This window comes from Erinaceus europaeus, chromosome 20 (assembly GCF_950295315.1).
Source record: "Erinaceus europaeus chromosome 20, mEriEur2.1, whole genome shotgun sequence".
NCBI classification, from domain to species: domain Eukaryota; kingdom Metazoa; phylum Chordata; class Mammalia; order Eulipotyphla; family Erinaceidae; genus Erinaceus; species Erinaceus europaeus.
In genome coordinates, this window is record NC_080181.1 from 7,606,586 (window position 1) to 7,618,963 (window position 12,378).

A 12,378-nucleotide genomic window follows, 5' to 3' on the forward strand; every position below is an offset into this window, starting at 1 on the left:
TAGATAATTCATTATGGGATAAGTACATCAATTAGCCAAACTATAAAATATATTTAATGATTAATACAAAACTTTTAAATGAGAGTTTATAATTATTAGTGTTAAAGATGAAGAGAATTTTAAATTACTCAAGATGACTGGAGCATTTAAAATTGACACTGTGCTTTTGAATACCACTATTGAGAAAGCCTATTTTAGGAAAGCTGTCAATCACTTAAGTCTGACTAGTGCCAGTAGTTTGGAATTCACAAATTTCCATATATATACTTTGTATGCTTATTCTCTATATATTTTTTTCTATTTTCCCCTATAGAAGATCATTCTAGTTGTGTGGAAAAAAATATGTTCTTGAAATGTAATAATGATTTTTAGAGTTGACAGTTGAATAATTTTTTTTTTAAGCATCAGTTCAGAGGAGTATAGATTTTTCACTGGGGTCCTGGCTAATAGCCAGGTAAAATTAGGCACATTGTCTAGCTTCAAAGCTCTGTGGAGGTGGTTGGAAATTCTAATGAATAAATTATGTGGAAAAACTGTTGTTGCTATTACCCATCTTATCCTGTTTTCTTCTTTTCTTACCACTGATACTCCCATACACAGAAAGTGTTAGGGGGGAAATTCAGAAATTATTTGATAATCCACTTGGGTCTTAAAAGTTGTATGAGATTTTGTCATGCTGCATAGAGACAGGAAATTATTCCAGGCAGACAAAAGGGCATCATAGGGTAAAGTGTGCACATACTTGAACAACTCAGGGAAGAGTAATGAGAAGCAATGTGGAGGACTTAGAAGAGGGATAGGGGAGCCTGCAGAGGGGAAGGTCAGGAGGGTGGTTGCTGATAGCATGGCAGAGGTGCAGAGGTCAGTAGAAGTCTTTAGATAAGGATTCTATTTTTTATTCTGGGTGAGAAGACAACAATATTCATTCTAGGAAGTGTTTGTCATAATTCTATTTGTTCTTTGGAAAGAATTCTAACACCTGTTTGTCATATACATATATAGGAAAACATGCTTCCTTTCCCCCATCAAATAGACTAAAAAAGCATTCCCTAGGCAGGAAATGCTATATTGCTACTTCAGTTGCTCTTTGTACAACCCATTGTTGTATATAATTCTGCTCAGTGTTTTCATTACTGTTACTTACAGCAAAAAAGCCATTCAAGTTATCATCTCAGCCATGTGTCTTCTGCCAACAAACCAGGTCTTTTATCTTAATAGGCTAGTTGGGAAAAAGTTGATATTGGTGGAAGGGAGAGAGTAGGCATACACACGTTCTTCACTTATGTTCTACCAGGGTTATCGTTGGACATAGTGCCTGTATTACTCCACCGCTTTTGGAAGTCTTTTTTTTTTCTTTCATTCGACTAGAGAGAGGGTAGAAACAGGTGTGAAGAGGAGAGACACTGAAGCATGGCTCCACTGCTTGTGCAGTTTCCTCCCTGCTAGCATTCCCTTATGGTGGCCTGAGTTCTTGTGCATAATAACATATATTCTGCATTATTATGGGCCGCCTGCTGACCCACACAAACAACATTCCTAATAGTAGTAAAGCCACTTAAATCTTATAGGTTAAATGCTGACAGGAGACAGACATTTCACTTGCAATTAAATTCCTGGCTACCCCACCTTGTTTTAGCTGCTGTTCCTTGTAAGAATTATTCAGTTTATTTGGCACAAGTAAGTATAAAATTGTGACTTACTACTCAGTTACATATAATAAAGGAGTGAACTTTTTTAAAAAACTAAGCAAAGTAGATTTCAAGAGTTAGTTTTGCAGGTAGATTACACAATTTATACTACTTAGGGCCCTGATTTCCAGCCTCTTTCCATCACATGAGAGCACCATGCAAAGGCAAGGTTTCACGAGCAGTGGAGTGTCTCATCTCTTTATATATCTCCCTCTGTGTCACTACATCCTTTATTTAAAACCATAAATAAATAAATAAAATAAAAATGTCTACCAGAAGATGTAGATTGTGCAGGTGCAAAGCCTCAGTGAAATCCTGGGAAATAAATAAATAAATAGTGTAAGTGAACCAGGCAGTTGTAGCTCTACAATTTTAATGAGTATAATTTCCACTGCATATATATTTATAAATACTTATGTGTACATATATGCTCATGCACTCATACATATCTTCCCAGACAGAATACTGTAGCATATACACTTTATAACTTTTCCATAGTTTCCAAGTAAGACATTATAAACTTTCATGTGCATTTTTGCCCAATATGATTAATTATATTACATATTAATTACCTGTAGAACCAGGACCTCGTGTGCACAATTTCACCATTCCCAGCCACTTTTTCATTCAGATAGAGTCAGAACCAAAAGGTGAGTAAAGGGGAGAGGAAGAGGCAGAGGAGGGACAAGAGAGAGGGAGCGGGTGAGGGAGAGTGGCAGAGACACCACAGCTCTGGAGTGATCTGAAGTGTCAGAACACCTCAGGTTCAGGACTCTAAGCTGACTCATGTGCATGACAAGACATGCACCCTACTCAGTGAGATAGCTCTCAAGTCCTATTTACTTATTAAAAATAAATAAAGTAATCAGATTTCAGAATGACTTCATGTTTTTCTATGTGTACACACAGTGTCTACACTTTATATATAATCCATGGATTTTTGTATTTTTCACTTTCACAAATTTGGAAATGACTATATATTACAAGGTCATACATGATTATACACTCATTTTACAAGTGTTAAACTTGGGTTTGAAACTACGTATGATTATTTTATTTAGAAGAGACATTGAAATATATTTTAAATAGCATTGTCTTCACTTCTGCTACATGTTATCCTTTTATTTATTTATTTATTTATTTATTTGTCACTGAGGTTTAGTGCCTCACATTAACTCCACTGTTCTCAGGGTCCATTTTCATTTTATTATTTTCTTTTTATTTATTTTCTGATAGAGGGGGGAGAGAGAAAGAGACACCAGCTGCACTGCTACACCACTTATGAAGCATCCCACCTGCAGGAGGAGACTAGGGTCTTGAACCTAGGTCCTTGCACCTGGTAACTTTTGTGCTCTGCTAGGTACACTGACACACTGTCTGTATTTAATTTTAAAGGAGAAATTTCCAGTTAATGACAGTAATACTTGGTTGCTTTAAAATCATTCTACTGTAATAAATGTGCTATTTGACAGAGTAGTATTTAGCAATTAAGCACTGTGATTTCCCTAAATAAATGGGAATTAATGTAAGATATAATGACTTTACAAATAATCTAGATTCTACAAGTCAAAAGAGGTACATTTCAGACTTATTTCAATAAAAAATCAGAATCTAAGTACTGTAAGAGCCTTTTGAAGTCACATAAATGATCGTCATTTTATCATTTACAAAACCTCTCATTGAGCCTACAGAATTTGATTCCCAGAGCAACTTTGAGAAATTACTAACAGTAATAGACTGGAACCCAAGATTTCTGTGACTAGTTTGGTGCATTGTGCTTTTAGTTTGTGAACAGTTTCTGCCATTTCTTAGACATCTTGACCTTGGGGAGGTTACTTAGACTTAGCTTCCTGATCTTCCAAACATGGATAGTGGTATAAAATGAAGGAATTCTGAGCTGTCTTGCATGATGCCCACTGGATATGTCACTCTGACTTTATTGTGAATACTTTGCTACTTGCTTGAGATGTCTTAACCAGGAAGTATACTCTACACCCAAGTGTTCTGACTCCAAGATGATGCCATTTTCAATATCTCGGATTTCGATTGACCCTAAATTTCCTGTAGGGACTTATGTAATATGTGGGGGAAATATATTCTGGACTGGTTGCATGATTGTGAAAATAAAACTTAAAAAATTTAATGTAGGAAGTACATACTTTATAGAGCTTTGGCTTATTTTTTTACTATATGATTTTAGGTTTTGTGGTTTAGGGGTAGAATTGGACAAGTTTGGGTGACTTTCCTTCCTTGTACATTTATTATCTCACACATGTAGATATCACAGTGTTATCACAGTGTTTCATAAATTAAATGTGAGGAAATTAGATGAGGGCTGGAGAAATAGCTCAGTGGGTGACACTTGCCTTGTCATGCAGACAGCCAAGGTGATGCCCATATCAGAGTGCTGCTGTGGCACTGGGGAAACCTCTATTGGGGTGATGTTTCTTCCTCTCTCTGTCTCTCTAAATGAAAAGGTGATCTAGGAAGAGCGACACTGCATGAGCAAGCCCCTGTGATGGGAAAAAAAAAACGGAAATTAGATAATATTCTGTGTTTCAGATCAAGTGTATTATCAGTTAAAGCTAAATCTTGCCCTTTCTTAAAATATGTCATCAAATTTAGTACTTGTATACTTATATAGTCTAGTATAGTGCTATTAGAGAATTCAGAATGAATTGTCTTTCATATGATTTGAAACAAAATATATAGGGAAATAATCTTTTTTATAAGATCAACTGCTTATTATTATTGCTCAGGCTCTCTTACCATATCTGATACCAAATCAAACCATCCTATATGTCCATTCTATTATTTCTCCATATCTTTAGTATTCAAATATGCTCTATATTATCAGAAGTAGTTAGGAAAGGTTTCCCCAACCCATTTCTCAGTGTTCTCAAATTTCGGAAGTTCACTGTCTACAGTCTAGCGTTAGTCAGTGCATGCCATATGGTGGCGCTTCCCTGCTGTTGGGCTAAATTCACTGTAGACATATGATTTGAAAAAAGGATCTTCACTTAGCCTGTGTACTACTTGTAAAGATCAGGGATGACATGGGATAATATTATTTCTCTGTAGTGAATCATTTCACATAAAACCCAAAGACAGAGGCGTGCAGTTCTAATAGCACTTTGGTTACAATTGAGACAGTTTCTGTTCTGACCATCAAGCCATCCTGTTCCCCTCAGTCTAATGATTTTGAATTTTTCCACACCATCATTTTCTCCCTCCCTCCCGCTCTTTCTTTAAAAAAAACAATTATGTCATCATGCACCTACAAAACTAGTAAGTTTAACCTAAAATCTTATCTGTAGAAACAGAAAAGATTTTAGAACACTATGATGTGAATTTGTACTCCTGATATTTTGTCTTGTTAAACAGTTCTTCAATAAAAAATATATAGAAAAGCTTAGATTCATAAAACAACTAAAAAAAAAACAAACTCTCTAAAGGTGCTGCATTTGTTGAGATTATAAAAATAACCATTTGAAAATATTCTCCATGAAGCTAGATAATTTTAATGGTATGAGGTCTAAATAGAAGTTTTATTACCATTAACACTAGAAATGAAAATACATAATTAATTTTAATGCATTTTAAGACACTAAGAGAACACTATACTTGTAGCTTTGATACAATCCTTCTGTTTATAATAGCATTACATAAATTGTATTGTCGTAATCTATTTTTAGTTTAAAAACACTGACTTTTTTCTTGGGAATAGTATCTCTCAATTTTATGCATATGGTATGATAGGCATAATCTCAGAAAAATATTTGCATTTACTAACATAATTACTGAATGCCTACCAGCGCATCTCACTATGCTAGCATACCTTAGTGGGATTATAAACAAGACAGATAAAGGCTTTATCTTCATGAACTTTTTAAAGTTCAGAATGAGAAATAGGACATATAAATAAACACTCATCATGTAGACTAAGTAGTGGTGACACTATGGGTTCTAAAAACAGAAAAATTTCCAACTAAATTTATATAGTCTTTTTTCTCCTTTGCTATGGATAGACAGACCTACCAGGAAACCAACCAACGGACCAATAGTACTGATCCTTTCCCATCATGAGCATGACAAAGTAGGCACTTCCCAGGTGAGGTATCATTTCAAAAACCTAGGTGAATTTTTACTTTCTAGTCTTTTTTTCCAACCACGACACTATATCCCCAGGCAATTTTAGTGAGCTCTTTGTATTTTTGGTGATTAGTCTGATGTATGGCATGTGAAGATCTTCTCCCATTCTGTGAGGGGTCTCTTTGTTTGTGTGATAGTTTCTTTTGCTGTGCAGAAGCTTTTCAATTGGATGTAGTCCCATGGATTTGTTTTTGTTTTAGTCTACCTTGCAATTGAGTTTGTATCATCAAAGATGTCCTTGAGGTTTAGGTGTGAAAGTGTTCCACCAATGTTTTCCTCTAAGTATTTGATAGTTTCTGGTCTAACATCCAAGTCCTTGATCCATTTGGAGTTGACTTTTGTTTCTGGTGAAATAAAATGGTTCAGTTCCATTCTTTTTTTTATTTCCCCTTTGTTGCCCTAGTTGTTTATTATTGTTGTGATCATTATTACTGTTGTCATTGCTGTCATTGTTGTTGGATAGAACAGAGAGAAACTGAGAAAGAAGGGAAAGACAAGGGAGAGAGAAAGATAGATACCTGAAGACCTGCTTCACCACTTGTGAAGCGAGCCCCTTGTAGGTGGGGAGCTGGGGGCTTGAACCGGGATCCTTACGCCTGTCCTTATGCTTTGTGCCATGTGCACTTAACCTGCTGCACTATCGCCCGACCCCCTCAGTTCCATTCTTATGCCTGTTTCAACCCAGTTTTCCCAGAATCATTTATTGAAGAGAGCCTTCTTCCTCCATTTAATAATTTTGTCCCCTTTATAAAAACTTAGATGTCCATAGGCCTTGGGCTTTAGTTCTGGGCTTCCAATTTTGTTCCACTGGTCTGTGTACCTATGTTGTTTTGTTCCAGTGCCAGGCTGTTTCGATTATGATGGCCTTATAATGTAGTTTGAGATCTGGGAGTGTTATCCTTCCTTTTCTGTTTCTTTTCCTCAAGATTGTTTTGGAGATTCTGGGTGTTTTCTCATTCCAGATAAATGATTATAGTTTTTTGTTCTAGTCTCTTAAAGAAACTTCATGGAACTTTGATAGGTAGTGCATTGAATTTGTATATGGCTCTGGGTAGAATATTCATTTTGATGATATTAATTCTTCAAATCCATGAGCATGGGATATCTTTCCATTTCTTGGCATTTTTTTCTGTTTCTTTGAATAGCGACTTGTAGTTTTCAGTATACAAGTCTTTCACTTCTTTGGTCAGGTTTATTCCTAGATATTTTCTTGATTTTACTGTGACAGTGAATAGTAGTGGTTTCTGGATATCCTCTTCTTTGGAGTTAGTGTTTGCATAAAGAAATGCCACTGGCTTTTGTACATTGATCTTGTAGCCTGACACCTTGCTATATTGCCTGATGATTTCTAGTAGCTTTCTGCTGGATTATTTAGGTTTCTCTATGTATACTATCATATCATCTGCAAATAGAGGTTTCCTCTCTATGTTCACAGGGCCCTGCCTCTCTTAGTCCCCTCCTTTGCTACCCCCTTCAGTGTAATGGTTAACATCAAAGTTTTATAGTGAATGTTTTAATTTACAATGATGAGTTCACACTTACACATTTAAAACATACCGTAATAGTTATGGATTTAAAATTGAAAATTACCTATTAAATAAAATAGTTTATTTTATCAAGATAATTAAATGAATTTCATAACGTCACAAGATTCATTTTTGAATGAACTTTAGCTATTAATCCATGTCTCTTTAGTTTAAGTTCAAATATCTTTTATTTCAAAGTAAACATATTAATGTAAAGATAGCAAAGAAATATAATTTAAAGAGCATGAGTTTATACTTTTTACATTCTTCAATTTATAGATATATTTGAATTTTATTTAAAAATGAAAAGGAAAGTGAGTACACATGTCCCATGGTCTTATGCTGCTTTTTTCACCATGTGCAGTATTAGTCCCCATTGGATTAGTTTCATTGCAAATTACTGAAGGCATTTAAAATGCTTATTATTTTTAAAAGATCTTTAAATATCATTAGAAATGTTGTAATAAATGAATAATGGATAATAAAGGGTTTTGTCATGATGAAAGTATAGAGACATATGCTAGCTAGTCAGTAGCTCTTTCTGATAGGAGTCCAAGGTAGAGGTTTCCCTGACGTTCAAAAAAAAAAAGAAACTAAGAAGATACAATTTCTTTTTCTTTTAACTTCAGAATAATTTTATAAAGGAAACTTAATTTACACGTCGGCTGTCTCAAGACTTTCATATTTCTAACTTGCTCCATGATAGGTGTCATATTTTACCCTTCAACAAACTGTTATCCTGCTCCACTACAGGGAATTAGATCCCAAAGATCCCCTTAGTGCTTTGTGCTTCCCCGTCTCAAGCCCTGGACCTACTCTGGTAGTCCATGAAAGAAATACACTAATTTTTAGCGGTTGGTGGTGGCACACCTGGTTGAGTGCACATGTTACAATGCACAAGGACCCAGATTTGAGCCCCCAGTCCCTGCCTTCAGGGGGAAAGCTTTGCAAGTGGTAAAGCAGGGTTGCAGGTGTCTCTCTGTCTATCTTCCTTTCTTTTTTTTTAATTTTTATTTATTTTTTTTATATTTTTATTTAAGAAAGGATTAATTAACAAAACCATAGGGTAGGAGGGGTACAACTCCACACAATTCCCACCACCCAATCTCCATTTCCCACCCCCTCCCCTGATAGCTTTCCCATTCTCCATCCCTCTGGGAGCATGGACCCAGGGTCATTGTGGGTTGCAGAAGGTAGAAGGTCTGGCTTCTGTAATTGCTTTCCTGCTGAACGTGGGCGTTGACTGGTCGGTCCATACTCCCAGTCTGCCTCTCTCTTTCCCTAGTAGGGTGTGTCTCTGGGGAAGCTGAGCTCCAGGACACATTGGTGGGGTCTTCAATCCAGGGAAGCCTGGCCAGCATCCTGATGGCATCTGGAACCTGGTGACTGAAAAGAGAGTTAACATACAAAGCCAAACAAATTGTTGAGCAATCATGGACCCAAAGCTTGGAATAGTGGAGAGGAAGTGTTAGGGAGGTACTCACTGCAAACTCTAGTGTACTTCTGCTTTCAGGTATATATTTTGCAGTAGTTTATGGATACGTGTGAAGATATGCTCTCTCTCACAGAAACTGGTGTATATCTAGGTTTTGGGACTTTGTTAGAAAGTGAACCACCTGAGATGAAATTAGAGTGTACTATAAAAGGAAAGGTTTCACCCGAGTAATGAAGCTGAAGGGTTGTCATTCCACACGTGAAGTCTCTGGACACGGTCTGAGGCGAAGCATGTTGAGGTGGCAATCGTTGCATTGGTTAGGTTGTGATCGGCGGATGCAATATTATTTGATATGGATTGGGAGAGGCATACGGGAAAGTGGGCCTTATCCAAGGGTTCCAGGACTGGGGGAAGTAGGGGCACTATAGTGGAGATGTGAGGTTCCTGCTGTCTTAGGGTTCCAAAAGACAATCGATAGTTAATGTTATCATCACATTATTTGTTAATTGGGTTAACTTTGAAAAGTCCTTTTGTTATGGTTTGCTGTACAGTACCCAGTATCTTGTATATAGCTGTGCTGTTGGATGCTTTCTATCATCCTTTCTATCACCCCATCCCCCCATCGATTTCTAGTTTATGGCTATCTATATCCAATAAATAAAGACAATTTAAAAAATTTAATGAAATACTATAAATTTAAAACCAGGTGTTTTATAAACAATTTCAAACCCTAGGTAAATGCAGAATCAGCCCACACATGTATGAATTCTTGGAATTAATTCCTAAGCAACACATTCATACTTGTGCTATGTTTCTATATTTATTTTTTTATTTATAAAATTAATATGCTGGGGGCTGGGTGATGGCGCACCTGGTTAAGCATACATATTACAGTGTACAAGGACGTGGGTTCGAGACCCTGGTCTCCACCTACAGGAGGAATGCTTCATGAGTGGTGAAGCAGTGCTGCTGGTGTCTCTCTGTCTTTCTCCCTGTCACCCCCCTCCCTCTCAATTCCTGGCTGTCTCTAATCAATAAATAAATAAAATTTAAAAAGTAATGTGCTTATGGTAGGCAATTTAAGAAATGCAGTTAAGGTCTTGAAAGACGCTTCTCAGTAGAGCACAGAACTTGCATATGTGCGGATCCTGGCAGTGCATGTGCCAAAGCAATGTTTTGACTCTCTTCTCTTTCATAAAATAGTAGTAGTAATAATAAATAAATAAATCTTTACAAATAAAGTTATAACATACAAAAAATAAAAATATTTATACTCGCAGGAAAACGTGCATGGTAAGTTTACTACTTTAGCAGTATTCATTTGTAATAATTATTGTGCTATGTTGGATTGCTATTTAATTATTTTGATTCAAAATACTGTTGTCAGGGCTCGGTGGTAGTACACTCAGTTGAACACCCAGATTATCTTGCACAAGGACCTGAATTCAAGCCCCCTCACTTGCAGGGGTGAAGCTTCCCCTCTCAACTTCTCTTTTCCTGTCAAATAAAAGAAAAAACAAGGGAAACTGGTCACCAGGAACAAGCTTAATAGCAAGCAATAACCATGGTTGGGAAAAATATACATGTATATGCACATATATATTTCTTATGAAATATCTAGCTATGATTAATATTAGTAGAAAAACAATCCCCTTTAAGTTTGGGAAGTACAGATATTCATAAAAGATGAACCTATAGTCAGTGAGAATAATAAGCTGACATGGAAATCTATAATAATTTCTGTATACTATTTTCCTTATATAGTGTGTCAGTTTAACTTGACTCTCAACATCTTTGCAAGCTACAGGTAGCCGGAGTGAACTGAAGTACGTGTGCACATTCTTCCCAAATGCACGCTTCTCAAAACTGGATAATAATCATCTGATATGTTTGTGGGGGAAAATGTGCATATATATATATATCTATCTCACAACTGTTCAGAAATAACTTAGAAACTCTGGTGAAAAAATTTGAAGATAATTTTGATCATTAGTCCTGATGAAAACCATGACTGGGTTGCATTTTACCCTTTAGAGTTCTTTGCTAAGAGATATACATATTTTGACTTTATTAAATTAGAAGAATGTATTTCTTAATTACTTCCAGATTGTTTATGACATTTTGATAATACTATACAGTACTTCATGTTACTGCAATGTTTTCTTTTGCATATTTCTATGTAGGGTTGCATTAATTTGGTTCAATAGATAGTTAACAACTTTAATTTTAGTAGCACATTATCATTCATCATTCCCTTATCAACTTTACTATAATGAGAATTGCTTCAACGCCAAAAGAATAAATAATGCTAGTTCATCAGATAATTAATGAAGCTGTCAATTTATGTCCACTGTAACTGAATATAAGGGGATAGGCCCAAATTTCACAAGTGAAGTGGATCATTGTACAGACTTTAACAACAACTCTTCCTCCTCTTCCTCCTTCTCCTGCTCTGCTGTAGTCATCATCATTTTGCCAATAAGTCAGTGCCTGCGTGACAAATCCAACACTTCTAGTTGCCATTTTCCCCTTCTTTCTTACCTTTTATGTGATAGAGACAGACAGAGAGAAGAAAGGCAACTACTGTACTGCTCTACCACTTGTGAAGCTTCCTCTCTGCAGGTGAGGACCTGGGACTGAAACCAATACAGTCTTTACCTGTATTTGGAGTTCCATATCATATTGATCTAGAGTTGTCTATTCCACAAATGAGAGGTGGGTTTTTAAAAATCATTTTGCAATTTTTACTAGGAGTAGACATTCATTCTTTGTAAGGGTCACTAAACAGTGACTGAAAACTTTATGCCCCTAAAAAGATATTTAAATTCAGTATTTTGAGAGAAATATTCAGTACATTCAATGTTCTAAGGAGAATAATGCCATGATTGATTTTAATTGGTAATATTGACCATTGAAAATGTAATCAAGTTTAAAACCATTCTGTGTTGAGATAGGGAACATTAGAAGAAAGAAAATAAAGTAGTTGAAAGAAAGAATTGTATTGAAGAGAGAACTGGGAAAATTTCATCACATTCTTGCCAGGTTCCTATCTAAGCTGATTAAGGTGAACTGGGCTCCCCAGGAACTTAATTTATGTCTGGAATTTCCTATCTTAATATAGGTTTCCAAAATAACTAGTGAGGTGAAGACACACTAACTGCGATTGAAAAAGTATCTCTTGTATTTGTAGCTAACTTGAATGAAAGCAGGAACAGATCAGCAACCCGAAAATTTAGGAAACTAGTTCTCCAGATAAATGTAAAACTAACCATTAAACACTTTTGCCTTCTCATTTCAGAGAAGTTCTGACTTTTTTTTCTGTATTTTTTAAAGTTATTAATGGGTAGAGACAGTGAAATTGAGTAGGAAGGGGGAGATAGAGAAGGAAAGAGACAGACACCTTCAGCTCTGCTACACCACTCATGAAGCTTTCCCCCTGCAGGTGAGGACCAGAGGAATGTATGTGTGCGATTAACCAGGTGTGCCATCACCTGGCCCCCAGTTCTGCCTTTCTTCTCCAGGAAAGTTCATTTCTCTTTATGGTATGGCTAGTTCAATTCTTATTCATAGAATATAT

General features: G+C 36.1%; 1 protein-coding gene across 12 annotated transcripts in view; it reads left to right on the top strand.

Moving 5' to 3' along the window:
- The window catches only part of GRIA4 (glutamate ionotropic receptor AMPA type subunit 4), a 301,414-nt gene that overhangs the window by 15,458 nt on the left and 273,578 nt on the right, over positions 1–12,378 (top strand). The window lies entirely within an intron of this gene.